General features: G+C 53.3%; 1 long non-coding RNA gene across 1 annotated transcript; it reads left to right on the top strand.

Moving 5' to 3' along the window:
- Nucleotides 1-8,073: 8,073 nt before the first annotated feature.
- LOC138921171 (uncharacterized) lies at nt 8,074-14,021 on the top strand. The gene is made up of 4 exons (XR_011433518.1): nt 8,074-8,290; nt 11,304-11,470; nt 11,796-11,930; nt 12,423-14,021. It is a non-coding gene; the product is annotated as an uncharacterized lncRNA (long non-coding RNA).
- The last annotated feature ends 4,408 nt before the right edge of the window (nt 14,022-18,429 follow it).

Below are 18,429 nucleotides of genomic sequence, written 5' to 3'. Positions count from 1 at the left end.
ATTGTTCATCAAAAAGTGGTTAAAATGGTAAGCTTTATGTTATGTATATTTTATCACACAGAAAAAATGCAATGACAAGAGAAACAAAATACACCTGGACGCCCGGCCCTGACCTCAGCCGGAGTCAACGGGTTCCTTCCCTGTGGCCATGTCATTCAGCAGAGCTGGCTTCTGTCTGAGCCGCCCCGGAAAATGACTGTTTTCCTTCTGCTCAATTCGTACGCGCTGCTCAGATCCGGAGATCCTGATGCATTACAGAAAGCATCCAAGGATACACCTGAACTCCACATCGATTGCTCAAATTGCGCAACTGAGAGAGAGATTTTTGATGTGAAATCCCCCCTGTCTAAAATTATGTTTTCATCTGCAATTAGGGAAATAAATGTATTTTTTACACTTAAATAGTTTGCTTAAAAATAACACTTTCTCTCTCCTTTCTCGTGTGAGCCCAGTGTTTATGCCTTTTAACAGATTGTTTGGAGAATTTCGTAAATGCCCTCTCCCCTTTCTGACACCTGCTCTTCTGTTTTTGGAAGCCCCCATGAAAACGGTCGGCTGACGTCAGGACGCAATTTGTGTTGTTGCCCCACCTTGGTCTGCGCCAGAGAGCCAAGTATCTGTAAATAGGTAAAATTTTTCCCAACCAATAAAATGTAAAGTGAAAAAGATGGGGATTAATTTGGTAGAAACACTGTTAACTGTAGCATGAAGATTAGAGTCTTTTGGAAGTTTTTAGAGTTGAATGTGACAAAGGAGAACCCATGGTGAATGATGACTCTGAGCGGGTGACCCAAGGCTGGGGAGCTGAGAAGAGGAAGGTAGAGTTGAAGCAATTAGTCATCTAAACTGAGAGCAAAGCCGTCCAGAGAGGCCTCGCAGGCAAGGCTTAGAGTCACAGGGGAGCCCTTGGTGCCTGGTGACGAGGTCATGGAAGCTCTGAAGGTCCCGCGTCAAATGCAGAAATGGTGCTCGGAGATAAATAACATGTCTTTAATGATGCTAGAAAAACAATGATAACCTGCCATCAGATGGGCCATCAGTTGTGACCAGATGGTGGTTGGAATCCACAAATATTTCATTCCTCCATCTGCTCCCATCCGCAGCATCCGCTTTGACGGATACCAGAAAGGTGGGTTTTCCTCCAGATTTTATCATTAGCTTCATGTCGAGTTGCTTAGTTTGATTCACGACCCATTACCAGGCAGCATCCTGTGGACCGCTGCGGTTTTCGGGCAGGTTGGGGGTGGCTGGGGGCGTCTGGTGGCCTGGGATGCCCTGTCACCCTGACAGACTCAGAGAGAGCCCTGCCTGCGTGGGCCCTGTGCCCTCCTCCACCCCGGACAGCAGCACAGGCTCCACTGGCCTTGAGTGGGAGAGGACGTGCTCCTGCCCAGAGCTCCACCACGGCTGTAGGAGGAACTAAATTTCTCTTGATTTCTCTGCAGAGGAAACTAGCCCATTCGTTCATTCATTCATCTGTTTGCTCACCTGGTCACTCCTCCATCTGTCGAATAGTTACTAACCGACACATGGCTGCCGACCCTGTGTGCCACAAACTCTTGATGAAACAGAGAACTTTGTGGGGTCCCCATCACACAGAGGCTACACATTGCCAGACCTATTTGTCTAATAACCTCATGAAACATATCCAGCACCTACTGTGTGCAAGACGCTATGTCAGGAGCTGTGGGGATGAGGGGGGATGAAATGCGCACGGAAGGAATCGCAACGCAAGGCAGATGCACACAGGAAGAGGCGCCGGGAGTGACCCAGGAGGGGTTCATGGAGGGCTGTTGACCACATTTCAATGAAGCAGGGAGGAATCTCAGAGTTTACCTCCACATTTCAGAGACCAGGACCCCAGGTCCCAGGGAAGGCAGGTGACATGCTCAAAATTTCAGATAATGAGCAGCAGAGCGGGGACGTGGACCCAGCTCTTCTGTGGGTTCCCCCAGGGTCACCCTTCCCTCGGCACAGGCAGCTGGGAGCCTGATGAGGCTGCCTCAGGGGATGGAAACTGCAGACCAGAATCCACGTGGAGGAGTAGCGTGGGGTCAGGGGTCTGGGCAGCTGCACGTGAGGGAAGGCTGCTGGTGGGAAGATGGGGCAGGAATAGGAAGCCATTTATCCTCTGGGTCTTTATTCTCTGTAACCACACCCCGTCCACACACACACATTTCTTGAGCCTTCTGGGCCTGAGCAAAGAGCCAAGAGCAAGGCTCCAGGGCCCACGCCCTTAGCTGCCCACCGCACAGGGCATCCCGGCTGCTTGCACACTTCTGTGAATTCTTTTCTTCTCTGGGTAATTGCTGGGGTCCGCAGGACTGCGGTGAGGAGGGGTTTCTCTAGGGTCATCCTGTGACACACCTTCCTGTCCTCAATTCACAAAGGAGACTGGGCGGAGGCTCAGCAATGTCTCCCTGTGTGACGGACGAGTTCAACCCTTTCTCACCACCTGCTTGGAGGACCATCTCCCCCGCAACATCCAACTAGCCGGGTGCTCCTCTCTCTAGCCCGGGGGTACACCTGCTGGATAGCATCCATCTTACCGAGATGGTTGTCGACACCTGGGTGGAAATAATTCAGGAACGACCTGAGCACAGACCCTGGGTGGAGGCTACTGGGCCCTGGGGCATTGCAAGATGGTGGGACTGGCCTCCCCCACCCCACAGCCCCCCGGGGGCGGAAGGCTTCCCTCCCTTGGACAAGCCTGTCCAGCAAATCCACCTGCGGCTTCTCCGGAGCTGCCACCGGAGGGAAAGGTCTGTATCCCCAGCCTGAGACAGCATCTGGTGCTCAGCCAGTTTGCAAAGGCCCCTCTGTTGGTGTGGATAGTGGAGGGGCAGGGAGTAGAGTGGAGACTGTGGCCCTGCTCATTCTGTCCCCAGTGGTATTTACTGAATGGTTGGGTGGGAGGCATCCCTGTGTGCTGGCCTGGATTTCTCCCAGATGATCCAGGAATTCGAGATCTTGGCACAAGATGCTCATGTTTTATTTAAATGGGGAGGTACGGATTTGCATAAGGCAATGTTTCCATGTTCCACCAAGATCTCCCGTTCCTTCAAACCTCTCTCTTCTCCTCTCTGCTCCTCTCCAATTTCAAGGCTGTTGCTCCTTCTGCAGAATTTATTAGCTGCCTCGGGGATGATAAAGAAATAAGTTCATTACACCATCTTATCTAAGACAAACCTTCACCTTAGCCGGTGCGGGAGCTAAGGGAGGCCAATTGGTCCTTGTCTCCAGCAGCCACTGAGTCCCTTTAGGAAGGCAGCCCTGTGGTATAGGGCACTTTATTCCCTTCCTGGGGGCCCTAGGGACAGGGCACAGGGGGACACGCAGAGCAAGTGCTGGTGCCGAGGGTCACTGGTTTGGACGGGGCTGTGGGTGGTCACAAGACCCTAAGCCTGTGAAACCACCACTTTACTGTCTAGAAAGTTCCTCCCAAACATCAGCAGTGGAAGTTCAAGCTCTAAATGGCTGGTTAAATGACTTACCCTGGGGTGGAATCTCTGGGGCCTTCAGATCCCTCGTGGGCGCCCTAACTTAGTGAAGGGCTTGTGGGGACCACAGAGAATGGGGATGCACATGCCTATCCAGGCACCTGCTGGGGGCCACACAGACCTCCGGTGCCAGGCCTGGAGGGCTCCCAGAGGCCAGATATGGGGCCTGCTTACTCTCTCAAGGCCCACTGGATTCAAGGAATAGCTTCTGAGTCAGCTGAATCACATGTGGGCCAGTTTGCAACCTGGGGCTGATGCTCCTGAGCCCATCTGCAGGTCGTGAAGGTGCTCACCTCCTCGCAGTGGCTCCATCCACAGTCTTGCCTGGAGGCCACTCAGGGAGACCCCTGGACGGGCGTTCTCAGCAGGGAGGCAGTGGTGTGGCGGCTGTGGACGTGTGCTGCTCGGACCTCCCCTCGAGATGATCTTCTGTGCATCCTCAGGGAGTGTATCTGGCAGACAGATGGAACTGAGCTGCAGTCAGCCAGTGCCGAGTCAGTGCCAAGCTCGGTGGGGCCCAGAGCCTGGCCTCCTGCCCATGCCGGACTCCCCTGGGGCATCCAACGGTTCTTTGCTCTGCACGCTCTGTGGGTGAGCCAAGACTTTGTAGGGTCTGCATCACAGCCCGAAGGCTTCCCACTCAAATCTCTTCCTGCTGGTCTTATCTCTCGCGGGCACCAGCTGCTCCACCATCAGCCTCCTGTGCTCCCAAGTGGCCTCAGCATCTCCTTTCTGGAAGACCACCAGGCAGGGGTCCCTCAGGGGCACCCACACGTGCCTGGACGCAGGGTGAATGGGTGCAGCTTCCAGGGCCCCCAGGCTTGCTCAGCACCGGAAGCTGCACTCAAGAGAAGACCCCGTCCCAGAGATGCTCACTCCACATGTGTCAGGTATCTGTGCCCTCCAGGCCCCAAGACGGAGCAGTCAGAGACAAACAGCTTCTGGACTCGAGTTTGCAGCCTGGATGGGAAGGGAGACCCCAAATGACCAAATCAAAGCACAGGTGTCAGGTGGTGGGCAGGGCTACAGAGAAAAGTCCGCAGCGTCAGGAGGACAGAGAGAGAAGATGCTGGGAGCAACTTTCGTGTCATCCACGGGGGCGGGGGACATTTTTTGGTGGGGTGGATCGTTGAAGTAACTTTTTGGTTCTAGCGTTTTGTTAGTCAGGTCATGGCGGTGGGGTAGGGGAGGCTGGGGAAGTGGAGACCGCTGCCCGGGGACGTGAGTGAGGGAGGGAGGGAACAGCTGTTCTCTGGATGGAGAGAGTGACCCAAACCTGAGGACATCCCAGCATCGAACGGGACACAGTGCCCTGGGAGCCGTGGACCGGTCCAGATGCCTGATGAGCTTGTTCTTCCAAAAACGGCAGTTCAGCTTCAGCTGACTTAGCCTGTGACCTCCTCCACGGCCCCCCGGGAACCACGGGCTACAGTCAGATTTCAAGGGGACACAGACAATTTTCCTTATGGTGGGAAGGAGAATCTAGAAGAATCAGCCCCCAGTGGAGCAAGAGGAAGGCGTGAGCAACAGGCGAACATGTGGAACAGCATGTGAAAACCTGTGGAAGAGTGTGTGAAAACCCATGGAACAGTGTGTAAAGCCGTGGAACAGTGTGTGACACTTGTGGAACAGTGTGTTAAAGCCCATGGAACAGCAGGTGAAAGCCTGTGGAACAGCATGTCTGAACAGCTCCAGAGGAGCCCAATCCGTAACTCAGCTCACCTAGAGGGCCCAAGACAGCTCTCCAGACGTCTTCCACTTTATAGAACCTTGTTAAGGGATCTACTTAATGATAACTTAAGAGAAACAAAACTAAGAGCCTAAAGACCAAACGATGAAACATGCATGAGACTGAAGGCAGAAGGCAGACCAAGGAAAAACTGCGGGGCAGTCAACATCCCCAGAGAACCAACAAACAGGGTAGGAGCGACAAGGAGCAGGACGAACTCGGCTTCACTGGAGTTACTGACTCAAGAAAAAGCTGGAGACATTGATGTGGAGGAAAATTACGAGAGGACGATGGATACATTGGCAACACGTGCAGACCACAGGTGGTGAATTGTCGCCCCGAAAAAGAGAGGACCGCTGATGGCAAGGGGGGCATTCAAAGGGAACGTTAGGGAGGAAAAGGATGTCCCTGAAGCCAGTATACTGAAGGTGTTATCAGAAAACCTGACACAGAAATAGCTCAAGATGTATCTCGATTAAGTTATTGGATTTTAGAGATAAGGAAAGAATTCTTCAGATATGTCAGCAGGAAAAAAAAACCCCAATCGCCCACGAGATGGAAACATCAGGCTGACGTCAGACTCCGTAGCACGAGGCCCCCGTGTGGTGGGTGAGGGACCCCAGGTGCCGAATTCACACAGGCCAATTTTAGGATCTGGGTGCTTCCCAGGGCTCCTGTTAGTCCCTGCTCTGAGCTCAGACAAGGGAACAATGTTTGCAGCATTGTCATGGAAAGACACTGTGACCTAAGGCTTCTGTTGTGTAAATATAGAATTTTATATTTAATCTTTTTCATTTAAATATAAATGTGAGAGTCAGACATTCCCAAGCAGGAAAGAACACAGACAATAGATCGCTAATGAGTACTTCCTAAAAAAATACATAATCTGGGCAAATTAAGAGACAAGAAATGAAGGCAACCAATTCAACACTCAAAATCGGCTTAGGAGAACAAACATCCCTTCTGCTCCAGGGACCAGATGAATTGAGCGAAAATTTTACATCCAGCTAAACTGCCTTTCAGTATTCAATCAACCAGCAGAACTTCTCCACCCCCCGGAGGGGTGGGGGTCACGGGGACAATATAAAACGAAAATGTGTTGAGCAAAAATAATGATGCCAACCTAAGGTTTCAATGTCAGCATTTTCCTTCACGTCGGAGGAAACTTTTAGAACTATAATGCTGGTGATCAAGAAAGAGCTAAAATATAGCAATGCCTCTAATTTCACTTCACTTCTTTTTAATCCTTTCAATGGGAATTAACGTCAAATCTTTGTTACAAACACCATCTCCAGCATTTTCTCCTTTTATATTCTTGTTCCTGTCGTTCGTCCGTCCATTCATCTCCATCTCTACCCATGTCTGTATCTGTCTAATGATCAAGAGAGATGTTGAATCTTTTTTTCCATCCTAACTTTATTTCTGGATGATAGGGTTTGGATAATTTTTTGCTTTTTTCTTTGTACTTCTGGAATGGCTTTAGTTCTTTAAGATACACATACATTCCATTTGCAAAGACTGCGAGGTCACCCTAAAATAGAAAGGAAGGACAGCTGGTTTTGTTGCTCACATCTGGGCAGGAGGCCAAGGGTGGGTGGCACGGCTGCTGGACCCTCACGCGGGGCCAACTCGGCACAGGCAAGTGCCCGCTAAGCCGCTGTCGACCTCGAGTTCAGGATGTTTTGGACTCGGACTGAAAGACGGCTAGGGCCAAGTGCGTGTGTCATCTGTCTCACCTCAGCAAGCTCTGAGGATGGAGGGGACTTCGGCTCCCCTGGTCTCCAGGGCCTGCCCCCCGGCATGTGCCTGCACGCACCTGGGCCAACACGAGACCTCCAGGTGAGGAGGAGGGAATCAGGGAAGTGAGTGAGAAATGGCCAGAGGGCAGGGTGTGCATGCGTGTGTGTGTGTGTGTGTGTGTGTGTGTGTGTGTGCTGATGAAGGGAGGAGAAGCCCCCTCCTCTTGGCCTGTGGCCCTTAGCAGGCCCCTTTAATTCCTGTGTTAATTTATTTCCATCTCCACCTGCTCACTTACCATCATCTCTGCACCCACACAGGCAGCTCCCCACGGCCAGGAGCCGCCTTGTCCCTCCACGTCTCTGACAGCTTTACCCACTGCCCACGGCCGCAGGCAGAGCACGTGTCCAGTGTCCGGCTCTGGCAGCAATGAATGGATTTAATTTGGCGATGCCTGCCAAGTAGAGCCCCCCAATTCCCCTCTCCAATATGCTGTCCTCCCGGGGCCAGAGCTGCGTGGGAACCTCGGCCCCTCACAATTAAGCCGCTTCCCCTGCCCTTTACGAGCTGAAGCGTGTTTAAATGACCTGGATTTCCCTGCGTTCCTAAGGCAGTTTCTTGGGGGGACCTTCTCGCCCACACTTTTCTCCCCCTTCCAGATTAAAGAAAACATCAGGAAAATGACAATCCGAGTGGTATTTACTACTCTGAAGAGCTCAGGTTGCTTTTGCAAAGGGGGGAAATGGGAGCTTCCAGAGCTTTTGCTCCCATAAAACTGCTGAAGCAAGGTCAAACATTCCCGGGAGGAGATAAATGTTAATAAATGGCGGCCATTGTCCCACATTTCTGAATTCATGCAGTACATCTATATGGCATCGCTCTCTCCTTGGTTAAATTCAGTGAGTAATTTCTGACTGCATTCATCGCCGGAGGATATATTTCTTTAGCGTTAAATATCACTAGCTGTGCATTTTGATATGAGGAATGCAGGCTGCAATTTATAACCGACAAGAGCGTCCCTGATTCTCCAGCCGCGCCGAAAAGCAGGACACGGGGCGTGCACGCCGGCTCCAGAGTGTTTATTTTAGAATTCATTTGTGAGGAAACATCATTTCAAATTCCACTGCCAGGTTCTAATCCGAGATTGCTCGTTCCTTCGGCAGACATCCAGGGGCCTCGCGATGGCACTAGGGGCTCTGACGGTGCCCTGCCCTCCACCCTGGCTTTCCTCGTGCCCCCTGGGTGCACTCCCTTCCCTGAGCCGAGCGGAGCCTTGGGCGGTGATTGGATGGAGACGAGGAGGCTGTGCAGCATCCCCACAAAGGTGAGACACGATGCCCGGAAGGCCCAGAAGGTGGACAGGTAGGAAAGAGGCAATGGTGAGCTGGTGGGAGGGGCAGTGCACAACTTCCCAGGCTCGGGGCGGCTTTGCGGTTGGGCCCTGCACCCCTGGAGGAAGTAACAGAACTAAAGGCTCTCCGGCCTTCTCAGGAGGGGACCTGGAGCCCCCAGAGTGAGGGGCGGGTGAGGCCTCGGTGTTGGAGGCTGTGCTGTGAGCTGCCGGTGCTGACGACCAGGGCTCCAGAGGGGCACGGGGACACCAGGTCTGCAGGAATTGCTCCTCGAGCCCACCGAAGAAGCCCACCTCCTCCCTCCCGTTTCTCTCCCTCCCTCCTCCTTCTCCCCTTCAGTCCTCCCTCCCTCGCTCCTTCCCTGCTTCCTTCCTTCGTCCTGTGTTCCTTTGCTGAAAACCAGTGTTCATCAGCATGAGAAGCTCTGTGGGAGACCAAGATTGTCTTATGAGGCAAGAGCAAGTGGCCCAGAGGTGAAAAGTAGGGACTGTGCATCTGAGTGGTGCAACCTGGGCTGGCCTCCTGGAATGCAGTGGCTGTGGAGCCACTGTGCCAGCACCTGCCCACTGTGTGACCCTGGGTAGGTCTCCTAACCTCTCGGAGCCTCAGGGCTCCTCAATTGCAATGTGGGAATGATACTTCCAGCCTCTTAGGTTTGCTGTGGGAATCAAGCCACTTGTCTGGGACAGAGCAAGTGCCCAGTGAGCACCAGTTCCTGCCCCTCTGTTCCTCAGTTTACTCATCCCTGAGATAGATATGTGCTTACCCCTCGTGGTCACAGATGTGTGACGTGGTGGCAGTGAGAAGCTGTCAAGGTGCCCAGGTGACCCCTGGGAGTGATCCAGTCAGCATGGTCCCCCGCTCATCAGGGGACACTCCCAGCTGCTGCCCTCAACGGGCTCTGAGCTTGTCTAACCAGTGGGGTCACGATGCGATGCACCAGCTGCCCACACCAGGGTGATGACATATATTTAGCGCTCATGGCGTGACATCTTTTGTGTTATTTTCATCTTTCCTAGTGCTGTGAGGGACAGGTCACAACCCTAGGGACGCTGGGCTGGGTGGTCCCAACTGACCCTTATCCGTCTGTGGGCCGTGCTCCCGTGGCCGAGGGGGAAGCCTGTGGGCTGCCCGCCTTCCCACACTGAGCTGCCATATGGCTCCAAGCACGCCCCAATGTGTGCTGTTTGAAAATAGCACAATTCTGAAGCCTACTGACAAATTTTATGGGTTTTTCTCTCTTGCTAATTTATGGAAAAATAGTTCTTAACCATTTATCCACAAAAGGACCGCCTGAGCCATGGCTGTGAAAATCCACTGGCAGGACAGTTTCTTAGTTAATGATCATCTATAAACGCAGACACCATGGGAGGAGGGGTTTTCGTTATTAAAATGCATCCAGGAGCGCCCTCTTCTTTTCCGAGGGCGCTGGAATCATGTCAGGACCGGTAGACAGAGATCATGGGATGCTCCGGTCTAATGGCTCCCGAATCTGGCTGCCTTTGGGCCCGGCGCACAGAGCCCTGAGCCTGGCCGGTACTGGCCACAGCTCATCTGCGCCTACGACTTCTCCCTGACGTGTCCCTCACCAGATGTCCGCTCTTGGGGGCAGCGAAGGGAGGCATGGGGAGGACACGGAGGAGCTGGGAGCGCTCTCGCTATTGGCTGGCCCAGCTCTCAGATGCTCATTCCAGCATGAGAACCAAGTACCAAGTATCACAGTGGCTTTCTGGGAACTCAGTCCCTCTTGGAAAGTGAGGGGTCACATCTTGTGAGGCTGATGCTTCAGGGCACTGAGCAGAGATGCTCAAACCCTGCTCGGTAAATCACACAGACCACAGGGATCATGTACCCCACCCTCCCTCTGGGGCCTCACAGGCCACCCCGCTTTCCATTTTCCCATTTGTCACCTGCGTCATGGGGCTGAGCGATGACCCACATGGCTGACAAGATGCCTGGAGACATTCAGGTGGAAGCACCTGAAGGTGAGGCACACACACGGGAAGCCCTGGCTGGACATCCCCACAGCAGGCAGAGGGGCTGCTGTCCTCAGCTGGGGAGACAGGGGCGTAACTGAGACCTGGGGATACAGACCGTCTTCCAGAGGTCATGCAGAGGGCGAACAGCAGCCGAGCCTGGAGCCTGGTGGGTGACGGAGACCTGGAGCGAGGGACGTGCAGGGGGAGGGAGGGCCAGGGGGAGCCGCCCTCTTTGCGTGCAGTGTCTCTCTTGCACGCTGCCCTCTTCAGCCTGTCCAGGGGACCCTCAGTTATAGGGACAGAGGCTGGCTTTGTGCAAGGTAGATGGCCTGAGCTGGGGTCAGAACATGCAGAATTGGGGTTCCAGGGAGCTGCCTACTGTGCTCCTGGTCCTTTCTGTGTTTTTGCAGGGCGGAAGGCCATGAAATTTCTCCTGCTCATTTCCTGTCCTACAGATGGGAGCCCAGAGCCCAGAGGGGCCGGGTCACTCGTCCATGGTGACCCAGCCAGTGGAGGCAGGTGGGGGCCCCATTGAAGCCTCTCTCGTCTGCTGCACTGGCCTTCTTCCCTCTTCCTGAGCCAAACTGGCTGGGACACCAGGGAGAAAGAGCCCGGCAAGTCTGCCTCGCTGGGCCTCAGTTTCCCCACCTGTAAAAGGGAGATAGAGTGCATCCCTCCATGCTGCTGGGATGACAAGGGTGGAGTCCCAGACACACGCCTTGCTTTGGGATCCTAGAAGGTGTTGGGGTCCCCTGTGGTGGCTGGAGATGTCATGATGTGGGTGATGACCGATTGGCAAGTTTCTCATAGAAGGACTGTGGGGCTGACCTGAGGGACCTCCTTCTAGGAAGCTCACCCTCTGGCCACTTGCCCTTTGTGCCCCAAAAGCCGCACCCCCACCCCCGGCCCTGTGCTACCTTCTGACCCACAAAGGAGCATTTAGGACAGGCCACTCAGAAGAAAGGCAAACTCAGAGACCTGCCGTCTGGTTCTGCCCACGCCACAGCTTCTCGGGGCCCCTCCTCCAAACCCCTTGTGGACGCGGACATCTCCCCTGCTCCCCGGTGGCCTGCAGCCATCTCCTCGTTCTTGCTCTTCCAAGTGAGAAGCATGGCCTTCTCGAAGAGCAGCATCCGGTCCAGTGTGTGCCCAGAATCCTCTGTGGTCCTTCAGGCAAGGATGAAGGCAGTGGATGCCCAGCAGGGCTCTCTGCAGGGGGAGGGCTGAAGGTGGGGCTGGGAGGCTGTGGGTTGGGGTGGGGGTGGGGGGGTCTCTGCAAAGGCCGCCTGGCGGGCCTAACCCCGCTGTGCAGGCCCTCCTGTGTAGGAAGGTCACCATGCCTCTGACTTCTCTCTGCGTTGGGAATGGTCTCTCCCCGTCTGTCCCCAGGGCACCTGTCCCTCCACATGCCTTCTGCCAGCCAGCTGTGCAGGGACATCCCGCTCCTGTGTTCACCTGGTTGGGGGCCCTGTGGAGCACGGTTCTCTTTCCTCCACAGAGCTGAACACCTGTCTCCTCCTCCATTGCTGTCAGAGCCACGCATGTGGGGACTTCAAGAGAGCAGGCCGCAAAGCTAGCATCATCGTTCCGAGGAAGCAGCAACCATGCTTCTGAGAAGGGCCGGCGGTCCCAGGCACGTCCTCATCTGCGACCATCCAGCTTCCTCCACTGTCCAGCTCCCCCCACATCCCAGACTTCCGGTCCACTCCTGTCCTTGAGTCTGCGCAGTCCCCACCCGGGCCACACTTGGTGCCTCTGCCCCATGCTTGGCATTCCTGGAGCCCCAAGAAAGAGCTTCAGCTCCTTCACTCGCAGGTGGCCCCAAAGACGACCAGTGGGTCTTGCTGGCTGTTTCCTACTGAGGACCACCCCTCCCCATTCTTCATGTCTGTTGAGTCCCCATGGTTCAGGTGTGGCTGCCTGCTCTACTGAGCCCAGGGTGACCCAGGACCTGGGATGGCCCACGAGAGCACTGCTGGCTGCAATGCTCCTTTTGGGGCTGGTTCACATCATATAAGATCAGGCCAGGAGTTTGTCACTGAAAAATCACTTCTTCTTGAGTTTCTGCCAGGGTCGCAAAGCTGGCAGGCTGAGAGCCTTGAACTGCGGCTGGCCGTCCCTGCAGGTCCCGGGGAGCAGCACCCCAGCATCGAACCTGCCCAGAGGAGAGGCCACTGAGAGCCCAGCGAGCAAGGCAAAAATCGCCGTGACCTCAGGAGCCGCCCGTCAGCAGCAGCTGGACCCAGACTTCTTTGCAGGTGGATGAGTGGAGGGCCCGCGTGGAGCCTGCGTGGTCTGCAGCATCTCTAGGCGTTTACTCAGCCGGGAGGCCTCCTGATGTGCCAGGAATAGCAGGAGGCGTCCTTCAGTGCGTTCGTGCGGCTGGCTGACCCCAAAGGTGCTGGGCATCTGATGTGGCTCCACATATACCCAAGTCCTACCCTGTCCGGGTCTTCCCCACAGAGGGCGAGGGAGATGGGATGGAGATGGCAATGCTGGGGAATTTGACAAAGCTGAAATACTATTTTGATTTTTGGTTCTTCATCAAAAGGTCTTTCTGTCAAAATAGCTGGATGTCAAACTTGGGGGGGTGTGTGAAGGGAAAGGGCACAGGGCCTGCCCGAGGTCCCTGCTGGTGTACAGGAGGAACGGGATGCAAACCCCACCCTCTGTCCCCCATGCCAGGCTCCACAGAGGAGCCTGAGAGTCCACTGACAGCCGGGAGCCTGAGACGGGGCCTCGATCTTCCACCCTCCCTCCACGTCTGACTCGGAGGCTGTCAGGGCTCAGTCCGTACAAAGGCTGGGGGTTGCCGGAGGGAGATGCCAGATGTGGGGCGGGTGACCCCAACAAGGAAATCCTCTGCTCTACCCCCGAGAGCCATACCAACCCCAAGGAGCCGTGACTGGAACCACGTCCGGGGAAAGATGATCTTTTCAGGCTTAAACAAAGAAAAAGAAATTCAGAGAGTGCAAGCGGGTGAGCCAGACTTCACTGCCATTCCCAGGCTGCTGGGCATCGCCGAGTGGGTGGAGTGTGCTAGAAAGATGCTGGGGGATCTGGCGAGTCCTCAGGACTCTGTCGCATCTGCAATCAGCCTGAGAGAAGATGAAGTGACTTGAAGTGGATTTATCTGAAGAGGAAGGGTGCTCCGGGCCCCTCGCGGCCGGCCTGAGCTCTCACGGGAAGGACGGGAAGGCGGAGGGTGGCAGCTCTGAGCACACAGCCCTCCCCAACCGGCCCGCTGGGCCCTGGAGCACTTCACTTCATGCTTTAAGAAGTATTTTTCCCTCTGATTATAAAAGTATTAGATGCACACTATGGAAAATAGAGGAAAGTTAGGAGAATCTAATACCTAATCCAGTCACTCAAGCTAAAACTATTAGCACTGTTTTTTTGGGTGTATTTCCTTCCAGACTTTTGTTTGTGCCTAAAAAACAGAATGAGAGTGCTGACGGTGCCCTAGGCCAGGCTTTCTCCCGAGAGCTTCAGACGCAGCGTCTCCCTTGCTCCCATCAGCAGACACCGCCATCGGAGACGTGAAGAACGAGGCGTGGGGTGCAAGCTGGCTGCCCAAAGCCCGCGGAGGGAGGGGTGGGGTTGAGACAAGAGTCCAGCCCCGGCTCCAGAGATGTCCCCTAAATGATGACTCTGCCGGCTGCTGTCCAGCACTTTCCCACGACATAAACTCCTCATTTGTCCTTACAATAATACCATCAGTAAAGATCCGTGCCCTGCTTCGTCATTTACTAAGACACGGGCACAACTCTTCATAAATAAGTTTGTAGTGTGGACACACCGAAATGTAGTTCACCATCCCTCCATTACGGGCTGTTTAGGGTCTTTTCAAATTCTCACCACGATCAATAAGGCAACCATGAAGACTGGGGCTTACGTCTTTGTGGCATTTCAGGTTACTTGCCAGAAGTGGAATTTCTTGGTCAGGTAAAGACAGTGCCCCTGTCGATCAAGGGGGTGGGTTCATCACGGTGGTATCACGTGGTCCACGGGACAGCGTGGCGGCATCCTTTCCCCGTTCAGCACACGAAGTGCAGATCGCTCCATCGCCCCATCACTGCGACTGCTAAGTGACGGAACCAGGATTGGGACCCAGGTCCACCAGGCTACAAACCGCACGTCCCTTCCACTAGACAGCAGTGCCTCCCACCCCTTCCTCCCTTCCTTCCTTCACTCGTTCATTCACTGCACTCATGGAGCTTACATTCATGTGTGGGGTGTGTGCATAACCACCGACAACAAGCTAGAAAATAAGGGTATAAACAGGACCTGCCCTGAGTGTGAAGTCTGTGGTGTGAGCATACAAGCAGGGCACTGTGGTGGGGCGCCTGGATGGGCATTTGGGGGCTGCCGTGGGTGGCCCAGGCAGACCTCTCCCAGAAGGCGTCCTTTTAGCTGAAGACCTTCCTTCCAGCAAACACACTCAAACAGTGTAGATGCTCTTAGCGCCGCTGGCTGCACGTCCCAGGAGCCGGGTCTGGGGACAGGAGTTGCTTTCCCTAAGACCCCAGCGGCCCTGAGCAGGTGCTTGGGTTCTTTTTGGAGCGGATGGATGAAGGAAGTATCTTTTATTTTTTTTAAAAGATTGGCACCTGAGCTAGCATCTGTGGTCAATCTTCTTTTTTCCCCTTCATCTTCTCTCCAAAGCCCCCCAGTATAGTTGTATATTCTAGTTGTGGGTCCTTCTAGTTGTGGCCTGTGGGATGCTGCCTCAGCGTGGCCTGATGAGCGGTGCCGTGTTTGAGCCCGGGATCCGAACCAGCGAAACCCTGGGCGCCTAAGCGGAGCGCCCGAACTTAACTGCCTGGCCACGGGGCCGGCCCTGAAGGAAGGATCTTGACATCAGGCTGCTCAGGGTGCGCTGGTTCTGGTCTGAGCAGAGCAGGCGGCAGCAGGCCCCCCATGTGGCTCTGGTGGAGCCCTGGGCGTTTCTGGGGACCCCATCTTGAAAGCAGGAGAGAGGCTGCCAGGCGGAGATACAGGAGCCCCAGCCAACACCTGAGGTGACCGCAGAGCCAGGCCCCCTCAGCCACATGCAGGACAGACAGCTGCCTGGGCCCAGGGCGGAGCCTGCCTTCCCGCCTCCCAGGCCGCTGCTCCCACAGGGCCCCGGCCGTCCTCTGGAGGCCCATCTGCTGGATGGCAGCCAGCCCACGCCAAGGTGGGCCGTCCACCGCACTGTCAGCCGGGCTGCACATGAAAGCTGGCAAGCGGGAGCAGGTCGTGCTGCTCCGAGGGGCTCCTGGCTGGAAGATGGCCACGTAGTGTCCTTGTCCCCGAGGGGAGGAGAAGGCCCCACGCCTGGGGGCCCTGCACATCATGGAGCCAAACGGTTGCCTACTGCCTGTCAGTGATGGGACATCCCTGGGGGGGTGCTCACCTCCCGCTAGGATAGGCCGGGAGTGGCGAGTTACCAGCCTGGGGCGCTGACTGTGGAAAGTGCTTGCTCTAACTCCCAGCCATTGATGCTTCCCTGCCCTGAGCAGGGCTGTCACTTCCACACAAAATCCACGTGTGAGTCCACCATGTGAGCCGTGGGTGCCTTGCCCGTGCTCCAGCGGCCTCCTCATGGGGCCAGTCTACCCTCCCAGTGTGGACCCCAATCACGTGCTTTTTGGGTTCCTCCTGCCTGGACCCTGGGATCCTCCTAAGTAGCTCAGGCTCATTCATGCCCAACAACTCTATCTGGTCCCCTGGCCAACATCTGCGCCGGTCGCCTGATGGGGGCTCACACAGGACCGACCTGGCTCAGCAGCAGGTGCAGCTCAACCGAGAGGTGGAGAAGGCTGCCCCTCGTGTGCCCAAGGCCTCGACGGCTCCTCACCCGCATCCCACAACCATCTTAATCTCGTCTTGTCAAAATCCTCTCTCCCCAAACCTACCCCTCATCTCCTGTCTCCTCCATTTCAGTTACTCCAGCCACAAATCTTGGCGTTTTCCTTGGCGTGTCCCTCTCTCTCTCTGCTCCCCCAAATCAAATTTCCCCCACCTCTTGCAGATTTCCTAAATGTATCTGAGAGCTTCTAATTGTCTGTCTTCATCCCTACCATCACCACTCCCGTCAAAACCACCAGTGGGTCTGTCTGGCATCTTTGTGGCTGAAAACCTAATGTCCCCTGTCACCGGTCAGTTTCCTTCCCTGGCTTCTCCTCTGTGTCGGTCAGCGTGGGTCGCCGTAACAAATCCCATAGATGAGCGCTTAAACCTCAGACAGTATTCCTCACAGTTCTGGAGGCTGGACATCCAAGGTTCCGCCTCTACCCTCCAGCCTTTCTGCCTCTTTCACTCCCTAAATGCTGGTCCTGTCCCACCCCAGGCCCTGGCACAAGCTGTTTCCTCTGAAACACCTCCTACACATCCCCCTTTCGACTTGCAAAACCCCGGGGAACTTCATGCCCTCCCCAGGAGTCCTCCTGATCTCCCCAATTCCCTCTGATCTAAATACAGTCAACTCATCTCAACTCCCTTTCTAGACTAAAAAACATGCAATTGTGTAAAGAGAATGCAAAGCTTTCTCAACCAGGCTCTCCTCCACGGAGTTCTGTTGCAAAACAGCTACGTATAAAACAGCTACATATATATATTTTAAAAACCCACATCTCACTAAGAGCTCCCAAAAGTCAACTGGGTAGTGAGGAGTTTTGAAAAAGGGAAAGAATTGATACCTGGACTAGATTGTTGGATTCGGTTTGCTGGTATTTTGTTGAGGGTCTTAGTGTCTATGCTCACTAGAGGTATGGGTCTGTAGTTGTCCTTTCTTACAAGGTCTTTGACTGGTTTTGGTATTAAGGTCATGCTGACCTCATGGACTGGGTTAGGAAGCATTTCCACTGCTTCTGGTTTCTGGCAGGGATGTGAAGAAGTGGTACAATTTCTTTCTTAAATGTTTGATAGAGTCCAGCCTGGTATTTTTGTTTTGTAATGTTATTAATTATTGATTCAGTTTCCTTAATAGATAGAGGCCGTTCGATTTTATCCATTTCTCCGTGTGGACATTTTGGAAGTCTGTGTCTTTCAAGGAATTGGTCCATTTCGTTCAAGTTATCAGGTTTGTGTGTGTGGAGTTGTTGAGAGGGTTCCTTTATTTTCCTGTAATGTCCATGCACTTACGCGTGGTGGCCCCTCTTTCAGTTATGACCTTAGTAATTTACACTTTCTCCCTTATTTTCTTGGTTAGACTTGCTAGAATTTTTCAATTTTATTGACTTTTTTAAAGAAACTGTGATTGGTTTATTGATTTTCTCTGTTGTCTTCCAGTTTTCAACTTCACTGATTTCTGCTCTAACTTTTATTACTTATTTTTTCTGCTTGCTTTAGGCTTCAACTGCTCTTCTTGTTTCCTAAGACTGAAGAATAGATTATTGACTTTACATTTTTCTTCTTTTCTAATATATGCATTAAATGCTATAAATTTCCCTCTAAGAGCTGCTTTCACTGCATCCCACAAATTTTGATGATATGTTTTTATTAAATAAATTAAAAAAATTTTAGAACAGTTTTTGGTTTACAGGAAAATTGCAAATGTACAGAGTTCCTGTATATCTGGCATCTCATTTCCCATATTAACATCTTACATTAATGCACTACATTTATTTCTATTAATGGACCAATGTTAATACAGTATTGTTATCTGAAACCCACAGTTTTATTTAGACTTTCTTAGTTGTTAACCGATGTTCTTTTTTTGTTCTGGGATCCCATTACATTTAGCTGTCATGTCCCCTTAGTCTCCTCCTGGCTGTGATGGTTTTTCAGACTTTCCTTGTTTTTGGTGATCTGGACAGAGAGAAGCCTTTTGACCTCTTGTATTTTTGTTTTCTTTTAGTTCACTTTAACTTCTCTCAAACTTCTCTCAAACTTCTTCTTTGATCCATGTATCATTTACAAGTGTGTTGTTTAATCTGCAAATAATTTGGTATCTTCCCGCTATTTTTGCGCTCTTTATTTCTGGTTTAAATTTATTGTGGTGTGAGAACATGCTCTGGTTTCTATTTTCTCAAATTTGTTCAGGTGTGTTTTATGGCCAGAATGTGGTCTATCTTGATGAAGGTCCTATGAAAACTTGGGAAGAAGTGTATTAGAAGACTGTTGGATGACGTATTCTGTAAAGGGCG

This window comes from Equus caballus, chromosome 28, assembly GCF_041296265.1.
Source record: "Equus caballus isolate H_3958 breed thoroughbred chromosome 28, TB-T2T, whole genome shotgun sequence".
NCBI lineage: Eukaryota > Metazoa > Chordata > Mammalia > Perissodactyla > Equidae > Equus > Equus caballus.
This window is presented reverse-complemented; position numbering and strand designations above follow the sequence as displayed.